Consider the following 12,369-nt stretch of genomic DNA (forward strand, 5'->3'; position numbering starts at 1 on the left):
TGTTGCAGCGCAACCCTAAATAGAAACGCGCCCGACTTAAGAGCTCTACATTTAATGGCTTGCAGGCTTGCGATGATGAAGCACAATTTGTTAGACCAGTGGGTATTACATGGGGTTTTGCTCACGATGGGGCAACGCTGAGACTGAGACTGACACGGAGACTGAGATGACGCTCTCAATTGAAATTAAATTGCTGATTAAAACTTGAGTTGGGCACGCGTCAAATTTAGTTCCTTTTCATTTCATTTTCTATTTATTGCATTTTCTGTTTGTTTTGTTTTCGTTTATGCCTTGGTGGGCTGCCAGATGGGTGAACTCTAAACTGTCAACTGCTGACCCCAGCCAAGCGCTTAAATGTTATCCTTTCAGGCAGAAAAAGCGCAACTAATGCTGTTTTGATTTGTGTGCGTGCGTGTTGTGTGTGCATTCATGTGTTAAGTGTGTGAGAAAAATTGCAAGCATATAAGGTGCAAGCATTGCAAAGGGGCAGGCGGCGAGTCAGCAGAAAATATTGAAATAAACTTCAAAAACACAGCTTGAAATGCGCACACAATTTCACATTTCCACGCTGGCAACTCTGGCAACAGCTAAGAGCAACGCACTGCACGCGCTCTCTTAACCGCACGGCCAAGCGAACGCTGTGCGTGGCCGCTGCGCAGCCTTCCAGTGAGCGAGTGCACGTGCTTAAGAGAGCGTGACGCGCGCTCTCTCTCTCTGTCTCTCTTGCTAATCAAGCAGCCAACAACAAAGAAAAACAGCATCAAAGGCAGGCGGCAAGTTAAATTTTTGAAATTTATGTTCAACATTTGAAGCATTACAAAATATATGCAAAGAGTAACAAAAACAACAGCAACAACAACAACAGGAATAATAAGCGCAAGAGAAGCAACAACAACTAAACACAAATCACGCAAATATAATTTATTATTTTGCGCCTTATCCTTGAGCCGCAGCCAAGGCGCGTCCTCGAGATGTGTTTGTCTTTGCCTCTGCCCAGCCGCCAGACTTCCCCCCCCCCCCCCACACACACACACACACACAAACTCTTTGGCTCTTCCTCTTCTTGTTTCTTTGCTTTAGCTGCTTGGCAGAATTCTATGCTTAACGCCATTTTTGTGTGCGAGACACGATGACGACAAATTTTCAACGTGCAACCTGACACTGAGCTGAGATTTTCCAAATTCCTTGCCTTCACTGCCAAAACCCGTCCATCCCCTCCCGCCGTCTAGCTCTATGATTGCTGCATGCATGCAAAAATGCTTCACGACTTCGAGTCGACTGTTGAAAGGATTAGACCCCGGCTCATGTGTGCCGCTCGCTCGCTCTCTTTCTATCTTTCTTTCACTCTCTGTCTCTGTCTGCGATTCGGTGAGGGGGGCAGCCTGATTGCATGCAAGACGGCAGACGGCAGACGGCGTGAGTGGGGGGTTGGATGGGTGGGAACAACGTAAAAAGTATTTGCTCAGCTCTCTCAAGTGGGTCAAATGATTAGGCGGCATGATGAAGTGCCTTTGCCACTTGAGCCGACGCACCCCACCTGCTCCCCCCACCCCATCCCGCCCATAGCCATACCAATGACAGCGTCGAACGCCCATCCGAAAATAAACAGTTTAATGTTTTGAATGAGCAATTGAATTTGATTATGCGAATGTGTGCGAGTGTGTGTGTGTGAGTGTGTGTGTGTGTGCTGCTATATGAAAGCCAGAAGGCTGCCTCGCCTGCTGCAGGCTGAAGAAGAAACAAACTGAGTGCAACTCGGGAATGTGTTAAGCAAATGCACTTCGCAGATGACAACGACTGAATGCAGCGGACCAGGGGGGGATGGGGATGATACTGGGACAGGGTTACCTGCAGTGCACTAAATGTGATAAAAGAGCTTACGTGACATTAGATGGCACCTTACGTGGGATTACGTTGTACGTGATTACGTTGAAAATTGACAAACATATTACGTAGTTAACAACCGTTAGACAGGATTAGACGCTGTGCTAGCTTTGATTAGCACAAGTATCATGTGGTTACGTTAAGATGGGGAGAAGAAGAAGAGATAGAGAGGGAGAGTGGAAGAAGATGGGGAAGACGACACAGCAAAGCTAGCAAAAATAAACACATGTAGGTTTTATATGGTAATATTACGATTTGTTACGTTACGCAAAATGTTAACGTTGTAACGTGAAAGTTTATATATATATTTTCATTTATTTCTTAAAGCAGCTCTACATTTTTTTCTTTTAGTTATTTTATTTTGTATACATTATTATTATTATTACACTTAATTACGTAATTACGTAAGACAAGTATAGGGATGACACTTTAGAGTAACTGAAGTGAAGTGAATCAAATATAGAATATAAATTCTATTATAAGAAGTTCTCAATTAAGAATTACAAAAATGGAAGGATACAATAGTTCTATGTTATATTATGAGTTCGATTAAGTTATCATAAAAACAAAGTAAAAGTTTCAGATAAATGCATTTTATTTAGCCCATAGTAAAGCAGGTCAGGCATGTCCATTTGTCTTATTAACCGTTTGTCCGAATATAATAACGTTGTAAAAGCACCCAAGACTAACAGGAGATGAGCACAAACATTTTCTAAAAAAAATCTTTATGTAGACCCAAATATGTGATCAATTGAAAGTGACTCAAGGTCTGTTAGTAAACAATATAGTTATTTGCATAGCTCTTTTCGGGCACATGCCTTAAAGTGCCGTCCGAAAGTGAATAGCAATCAAATTTGTTGTAGTTGTTACCTGCTGAAAATTGCACGTGAAAATATTATCAGTTATTGTCGGAGCTGACTTATGGGCTCGCCCATTTGGGCACTGGCCCAAAAATTTCAACTTTCATTACATGCTCAGGTCCACACGGCCAGCAACAATGGAGACAACAAAAACAACAACTGCAACAACAGGAAATTGCTACTTAAATTCAAAGCCAATCTGCGGCAATGTTGCCAAAAAACAAGCCAACAAGATAAAAGCCGAGGACAAAACCCGAACGCAAAACAAAGGCACACAAAATATGGCATCCAGGCAGGCAGAGAGGCGGGCAGTCGAGCGGCTAGAGGCAGGGACCAGAAAAAATACCCAACAAAACGGCGTCGACATTTAACGTTTTAAATCTGATTATTCCGCAACAACTGTCAATAATGCAAACTGTTTACCCCCCCGTCCAGCCCGCAGACCACCGGCAACCACTAAAATCTCATCTGAGGCTAAGCCCCTGCCTTCATAAATGAGCGAGAACTGAGCCAGCTCTGCCGCTGCCTATCTCTACCTATCCGCCAATGCGAGAACTCGTGCTCCCTCATTCTCCTCCTCCTCCATCATGTAAAACCGCAAACGACGCGAGAAAATTGTCACCAATGAAAAAAAAGGGAAAAAGAGGCAAACGAAATGTGTAAATCAAAAAAATAATTGCGACTGATAAGAACATCAATAACAATAAGCCGAAAATGGTCCAGCCGAGGGGAGGGGGAGGGGGAGAGGCGCCTCCGCAGGACACCCGATATTCTATGAAAGGTGTAGCCTCTGCTGAAGAACGTAGCGAATTACACACATAACAATAAAGGATAAAGAATAAAGGATTCGGCACACAAAGCAGCAGCAGCAGGAAGAACAACAGCGGCAGACTCATTGATACCCTGTACGCCAAAAAGTAAGGCCGATTTGGTTAGAGAACAGCTCAAATCAAACTCATAACCTTATAATCACGAGCCGAACCTTAAACGGGATTAAAGGAATAAAAATAGCTGAGCCTTAGCTTGAACGGAATAACTCTATGCACAAAAACTCACTCAACTAATAAAAATATAAAAACAATATATATATATATATATATATAGCGAATCCTTAAACCAGGCAAACCGAACATGTTTCTGGCTCAGATGCCCAGATTGTAAGTTATGGGATATGGGATAAGTTAAAGAAAAAACAAAGTTTCTTCGGATTGTACAGCACAGTTATCGATACTAATAATATCTACATCTCGGCGTTTCTTTATCTATAGTTTATCTCGATTATATGCTAAAATTTTGTGCTTAAATTTTAGGAATAAGTCAAAACTATCATATGTAGAGCTCCTTATAGGAACTGAAGTATATGGCGAATATAGATAGTTTTGCAACACTACTGCAAGATATTAATCGATTTATCATCGAGTATCGATAATACAAGTTGTAGATATTATTAATTTTTCTGCGACGGAGAGTGTTACATAAAGTTCTTAATCAACTCCAACTGCGTAGAGTGTGTGAAAAGGTTTTATTGAAAATACTTCCTGTGAGAGATGGTTTAAGAAATGCCTCAAGTAAGTCCAAGTACATCGACACAGAGCATATAGAATGTAAGCTTCCTGGGTTCAAAAAACTCTTGTGCCACTCCCTGCTGTCTACATGCACCCAACTTCAAACGACCTTTAAGCCCTTTTGTTCAAGGTACAGGGTAGCGCACAGGAGGCGTCGCAAGTCGCTGTCAAAATAGAAACCAGCTACAAATTTTCGACGTCGAGCCGGAGTCAGAGTTGGCAGTTCCGTTGTGGCTAATTTATGGGTCGCTCTCTTAAAGTTTCGTTACATTTTTGTGCCATAAATCTTTTCAACACCACACACACACACACACACACACACAAGCACACGCACACCCTCCATAATGCACTTCAGTTGAGTTGAATTGAGTTCACTTCAACACTTGGGTTGGCCGCCTTTATTTACTTCATATTAATATGAAGTTCATTGTGTCAAGTTGGCAGCGCCGATTTCTTATCATTTTCCATTTTAATTTTAGCCGGCGCTGAGGCGCAGTGGAGGACACTTTGCCATCGCTTTTCTTCCGTTCGCCTGGCTTCGCTTGGGGCTTATCTTTTGGCTGCCTGGCATTTACATTCAACGCTTGACAGCTTCTCTTTGTGGGCGTCTGTAAATTGTGGGTGTGGCACTTGCCGCATTGTGTTGCGTTCATTTTCATCCACCTTTCCTAAGATTTTGCCCAGTTTGCTTAAAGCTTTCTCAACTTTGACTAAAGTACATAATTAGCCCAAAAAATAATATACGAAAAATTAGGTATTCCGAGTTACGAAAATGTTCAGCATAGATTAAGGTACTTAATATAGGGTTGTGTAAATATATTAACAGCGAGTTAACATACATGTAAATATGTAACAACATGTGAACACAATGTTAATACGTGACTCGCCTTCGGGATATGCATTTGTGTTGTTTTTAGACCCAGTCTTATGTTATCTAGATTCCAAATATGTAAAAAAGATATATATATATAAATCTGTAAAATTTTCTTTGTATAGGGTATATCCGAGATAGGAGACTCCTGTTTGCTTCACATGTCTTAAAGAACATATTATTTCAACCTTATTATACATTTTACCATATTTCACTTGGGATTACATATTCTTAATAGGATTATTGCTCGCAAGTTGATATTCGCACACATCAAATATGCACTCAGTCAGAGCATAAGGTGCTATACTTATCCCAGCAAAGTTGAGTTACCTTCAATCATAAAATTTAGGCGCTGAATTTCGAAATGAGCCAAGTCACGCTGTGTACTTAATCCACCGAAAATTATTACAAATTGAGAAATAATTTCAGAGCACGCTTCAATGAAATGTCGAAAAGTGTGCCTGCAATTACTTTGATGACGACACTCATGACTCTGTTGTTGGTGATGATGACGTGCACGATACACACCCATCGAGAATTCGTCTAAATTTCAATGCAAATGCCCGACGCTCTCTAATCGTACAATAGAAGCGAAAGTCAGCAGATCAACCACCGCGCGTTGGCTCAAGTGTTGCGGCTTAGCAGCCCTCAGCGGGTGGGTGGATGCTTGTGAATGCCAACACCCTTTAATCAGGGCACATTATCAATGCGATATGATATATGGCTATTTGCGACTATGTGCTCACGCATCTGGCTTAATTAGTTATACAGATGAACTGGGCCGAAAAGTATAGGGTATAAGTGCAAAAAAGATAAATGAAAGAAATCTGTAGCTTATTATGTGACATCAAGACCTACCCAACATGATTTGAGGCTGGCTCGGTTCAACACGCGAACCAGCTCCCTTCCTCTACATCGGTTCGGCTTATGCTGCTGGCTCTTCCTGGTTCGGACCCAAGCTATTTATGCTTTGGGACTCTCTCTGAACTATTTTTTCCGCAAGATATCCTGCGGTTCGGGCTTTGTATCACCAACTTTGGACACAGCATATTCAAGCCGTCTTTTTATACACATACATCTAGAACTTAAAGAATATATAAATATAATATAAGTTTTGAGTCTATTGTTTATTGACTTAAGGAAAATATGTTTGTCCAGGGATGTGAAATTTGGATGTACACAATCGCCGTAAAAATTACACCCTATTTATTTTGATATGGATCGTTTTACTCTTTGAAATACTTTGACTCGGATAAGATAATATCTTTAACTTTACATGTACAATGGTGGGAGTTATTGACAGTCCGCAATCATGACTTTTTACGTTTTCCTTTAATGAACCAGTACTTTATTTGGATTTTAGCTGCGGCATTTGGGAAATATCGTCAGAGTTTTAATGATCGCCCTTAAAATATCGGACGAAACGCGACGAAAGTTGTCAAATTGACGACACTTCCTAAATGCGAGCTGTGGGCTCTTCGATATTGGTCTGGTAATGTCGGGCTCAAAATGCGACGATATCAAGCGAGTGGGTGATTCCAGGGGAATGGGAACATAGCCCGTTGGGGGATTGCGATTGCCTGACGTCTTGGCTTCTCTTCTTACGGTAAAATTCCGCTGGCTTTTGGGCGTCCACTGAGCATATTTGGGCGAAAGGCCACTTGGTACGTTGCTCAACTTTTTTGGAACGTATCCCTCGCATGACCACATTTTCAAAAGTACAGAAGAAAAACGAACTTTATAATTTGTATGTGTTTAGATGTCTCTTATATAACAATTTGTAGATTCATAACGTGCTCAGTTTTCAATTTGAAAATTGTTGATTGAAGATAATCTTGGCGATTAATAAGAAAGTTTCGCTGAAATAGAAGAACGAGTATCCGGGCTTAAATTCCAATGTGGTATTATCTAAACAGAAAGTCTATGCCTTTCAGTTCTCTTTGAAAATCCATAAAGTTTGTAATTGTATCTTATACTTACGATAATACAAATATTTATTAAAATATCTTATTTAAAAACAAGTGAGAGGCCTCTAGTCGGGGGTGCTCAGCTAGGGGATACCCTGAATCTTCATCTACCAACACCAAATGGATTTTATACTTATGTGTGGATTTGCTCAAAACAGAATTTTAATGTCGATTTTTGTCGATTGCTTGGAAACGAGACAAGTTATTAATTATCGGGCACTAGGAGGACCTACGTTAAAAATTTTAAGCTTCCAGCTCTTATATGTTAAGATCGACGTGTTCATATATACGGATAGACAGACGGACATGGCTAGATCGACTCGGCTATTGATTCTGACCAAGAATATATAGCGTATACATAATGATGCTGCCTTATCCCTGTTACAAAAAATTGCAAAAAAACATTATACTCTTTTTAGCCCATTTTCATGGGTTCAGGGTATAAGTTTATGCTTATAAACAATATTTATGCAAATAATAATATTACATTATACACTAACTAAAATTTATTAATCAAAGTTTTTTGTTTGATAAAAATATAAACCTTCTATAAAATAGAAATATTATAGATAATAATATTATTTTAACATTAATAATATTATTATAAATAATAAATAAATAATAAAAAAACAAGTGATTATTAATACATTTTTAAAAACAAATAATACAAATTTAATAATAAAAAACAAATAATAAAAACTAGTAAAAAATTAAATACGAACAAATATTAAAAAGCAATAAATAAATAATAAATAATAAACTATCAATAATAAATGAAAAATAAAATATAATGAATAATATATAATATATCACAAATAACAAATAATAAAAAATAATAATATTAATAACAATCTTGTTTTTAGAATATGTGATTTTACTTTTACATATATAATTTTTCTAAGCAATTAGCTAATTTACAATCAGATCCATTTAAGTTAGAAGATATGTGGTTCCGCATCAGTCGACCGCAAGCTCTTATTCTGCCCATATAATGCAGAGATTGCGCAACGTGAATTTCAAATTAGAATTTCGGAGTTCTAATGGCATTCGGTCTGCTGCCCGAACCTGACCAAATGAGACAACATTACATAAGATTATATTTGAGCCAATAAAATGAAACAAAGGCATTTTGAAATTTTGTCTGTTGGGGTAGCTGGTGTCACTTGTCCTTAGTCCTTCGAGCAAGCCGAAAAGTATGCTACAAATGGCAAATTCCACTCTCCATAGCCATTTTAGAGGAATTGGTGGGTTTTATGACCATTTCTGGCCGGGCGGCTTGCCAAATGTTTTGGGCCATGGCCATGGCCAATGCATGCGGGCCAAATACGCTTTGCGCCTTTTGTTCGAATTGTTGTTGTTCATGGCAGCCAAAAATTGAGTTAATTATCTTGTCGCATAATTACAAAAGTTAAAACGACTCGGCCGGGCCGCGTTGGTCACTTTTTTAGCCCTCGAAGATACCGGAGTATGATGTGAAAGTCGAGGCAATTTCACGCTCTGTCACAAATGCGAACGCAACGAACGCATTTTCAATTTTCTTAATTTCAGTTAATAACTCAACAAATACGCCGCAAGGCAAAGAACTTATAAATGCAAATATTGATAGATACTTTGGGCGTGCCAAGGCAGCAGCCACAGCTAATGACGTTGCTACTTGATAATGATAATTATGACGATGATTGCGATGGCGATGTTGATGATGATGAGAAACTGCACGCAGCATTTGTGTGGCAACATGAAAAGCACTTTGCTAGTCCAAGGGGGTAAGCACAATGTGGGCTGAGGCAAGTCCCGAGCTCTCGCTCACCCAATGCGAAGGACAAACATTCGGAATGGGGCACGAGGGGCCAATGTGGGCGCTCGGTGGCATGTTTGCGTGTGGGCGTGGCTCTGCCCCGGGGGCATAATGACAATTACAGTTTACCGCGTGCGCGCCGGCAAGCAAAAGGAACTTTTTACTGCTTCGCCTCGGCATCAACTTGGCAAATAAATCCGTTCGAAACGCTTGAGCGCCATATCAAAAGACTCGTTCGCTCAATGAGACACAAACAAACAGCAGCAACAACAACAACAGCAACAGCAGCAACAACAAAAACAACTACAATACAAATGTGTAGCTGGTTTAGTGGTGCTACCCTCAAGGGTCGGCTGCCAGTGCGAGCAATTGAAAGGGGTGAAAAAGCTAAACATGACCTCGAGCAATGCACGCAACGAACTCCACTCAGTGCTCGTTGCCATCCTGAAGTCCTGGCGTCTCCTGTGACGTCCATCGACCACGAAAATAAAAGCGTGGCAATACAAATAGAAATAACGCAAATATACATAGCAAAATGCACTAGTCTAGTCCAGTCGGAAGTACTCGACTGCACGTATACCCCCTTAGATAAATAAAACAAACTTTTTTCCCTATTAAAAAAGAAACAACTAAAATTTCTTTTGAAAGAAACATAAATAAAATATTTCATTTTACTAAGATTTCCTTTTCTTTATATATGTTCGGAAAAGGCTTTAATACTTACAGTAGCTAAATTTAAATGTTATGCTTCTCAGAATTTAATCCAATCAATATTAATCCAATACTTTAAAGAACGTTACGAATTCAGATAACTCAATTTTCAGCTGGGCTGCAAGGTTAAAACAAATTCTCTCTGCTACGGTTTACTTTTTAAACCACAATTGTCTTAGGGTTCGGTTCGTGAATCTAGCTTAGCACGTTCTTTAACCCGGGTTTTGAAATCGTATTAAACACTTTGTAAATCTGAAAAAAATATATTTTTTAATATATTTTTATATCTTTGTATGCAACTTTTTCGTTTACCATCCGATCGGCCTCAAACTTATTTCAAAGATCCTTGTGATCCTCGTGATCTTTATTTGATACATTCTTGGTTAGCAAATGCGGGTCAAACGAAAGTTTATTTTTCAGCTTCAAGATTCTCACCGCTAGAAGACTGCAAGTGTCGATTTTTAATCTGAACTTATAATCGATCCGATTCGACCTCAATCATGTACCAGGCCCATTTAAGCCAACCGGCTGATATAGGGTATAAGAACAACAACTTATATGGCAAGAAGAAGAACAACAAGCCAGCGATACATGCGTTTGGACTTGGCAGCGCGGCGGAAAAGGAAAATGCGCGATGTTTTTGAAACTGACATCGCGAGCGCCTTCAGAGAGCGCTGTTTGCACAATGAATTGCTATTACCACCCATCCACCCACACACACACACACACCCTCATCTCAGTATATTTAAACATTATTATTTTTATTTATTTTGCCTTTTTTTTTTGTTGTTGCTTTATTTGCAATGTTTTTGGTAGCCATCGAACCGCAAGCTGGCGCAAACAAGCAATGCAAAACAATTAGAATAAAATGCGCTCCAGGGAATTGAGCGATGGCCAAGTAGAGATTTAGCTAAGGCTAACTGCAAGCCAAGTTAAACAAACAAAAACCATTAAAATAGATAAAACCTTTAAATGAATCATAAATTCCAAGTCAAAAACACAAAAAAATATTTAAAATGTAAAAGAAAACGGCAAATAATGTTTATCTTTTGGGAGAGAACAAGTGTTTAAAAACAATGTCTTTTCCGATAAAACCCCTATAAAGATTTATGATTATAAATTATGACGGGTCTTCAAAATAATTATATACTTTTCACAGCCGTGTCTCGACTATAAAATGCCCTTTACATTTTAATTATTTCCCGAACACGAGGAGTTTCTTTCGTGCTTAAGATGCAACCGTTTTCAAGTACAAACGTTTTTGCTAAGTGTATTTACTGTAGATGGCTCATTCATAAAATTGCTAATTAATGTGACATAATCTTAAGGAGTCAATGCCAATTCGATTAAGCAGTTGTGATTTATAAACTGGGCCGGCAACGATTCTTAACTACTTCGACTGAACGACATACATTTACTGATTGATCCTGTTTTGACATGGAACGGCGTGATAAGACGCCTTTATCTAATTTAATATTTATTGTAGCTTATAAAGACTTTATAATAAATGTCGATGGAAAGGTCACGTGCTTATGGTATTAAATTCAAGGCGCATAGAATTGCGCTATTCAAGGAACAAAGAGAATCGCACATCTCTCAAATACTTTGTCTCTTTATGCTCTTCTAAATTTGTTGAATAAAGGGGCTGTGCAAATGTCTTTCACAAGCAAACGGAATCAAAAAGGAAGATATATATAGATTTATATATATTCTTGATTTGCATAAGCATATCTTTATTACATCGCAGTCTCATTGATAACTTTTGTGCTGGTTCAGTTCTCTGACTTGCTAATCCAATATTTTGGCAGCAGCTGCCCAAATCCGGTTCTGGAAATGTCAGACATCATAAAAACCCAACAGCATATCTTCCGAGACTTATGATGCCTGCAATTGATGCCAGACTAGAAAACATTTCAAACCTCAACCAGAAAAAAAGGGAAGAAAGCAAAAAAAAATGATGACAATTGCATTCGGTTTGGACGCTGTTGATGCTGTGGCTGCACGCATAAATCGATTGGTATTTTTTGATTTCGATACCCGCGGATAATGAAATTAATCGCCTGTAATGGTTTATTGTGTGCGACGAGTGCGGAATTTGTTTTCAGGCCAGGCCAAAAGGCGGGCGACCACAAAAAAAAAAGAGAAAACAAATACAAACAAGTGAGTATTGAAAGAGCTCGAATTGAGCATACCCTATCAAATACATATCATACCAAAATGATAACAGGCCAGACCAATTATGTTGAAAGAGCTCCACTAGAGGATACCCTGTAAAAATCATCTTAAAAATTCCAATTTTCATAATTATGGATGTGTTTAGCAGCTTTGCAATAGCTTTATGGACCTCAAAACGTAACTATTATAAATTTTTTTTCTATAAATAAGGGCTATAGGTATAAAAAATCACACTAGCCTGGTTTCTGAGCTCGTTGTGCAGCTGCCTTTATGACTGAGCCACTCAGACACTTCTGTGGACCATATCTAGCGAAAACTAAAGAGGAAAACCCTTGTGGACATTTGCCTTGCGGCTTTTCATGTATGTGAAAATAGTGAAAATAGTGGAAAACATTTGCCATACAAGAACCTGTTTTTCAATCGATACTACCTATATAGTGATATAATATAGTAGGGCGATACTGATAAGATATAGCTCATATACATGTAATCAGCATAGTTTGCCGATTGTGGTCAGGATATCTTGATGGACAAAGAGGTG

This window comes from Drosophila montana, unplaced genomic scaffold (genome assembly GCF_035044405.1).
Source record: "Drosophila montana isolate Dmon_TW-CO22-7 unplaced genomic scaffold, ASM3504440v1 contig_2438_1, whole genome shotgun sequence".
NCBI lineage: Eukaryota > Metazoa > Arthropoda > Insecta > Diptera > Drosophilidae > Drosophila > Drosophila montana.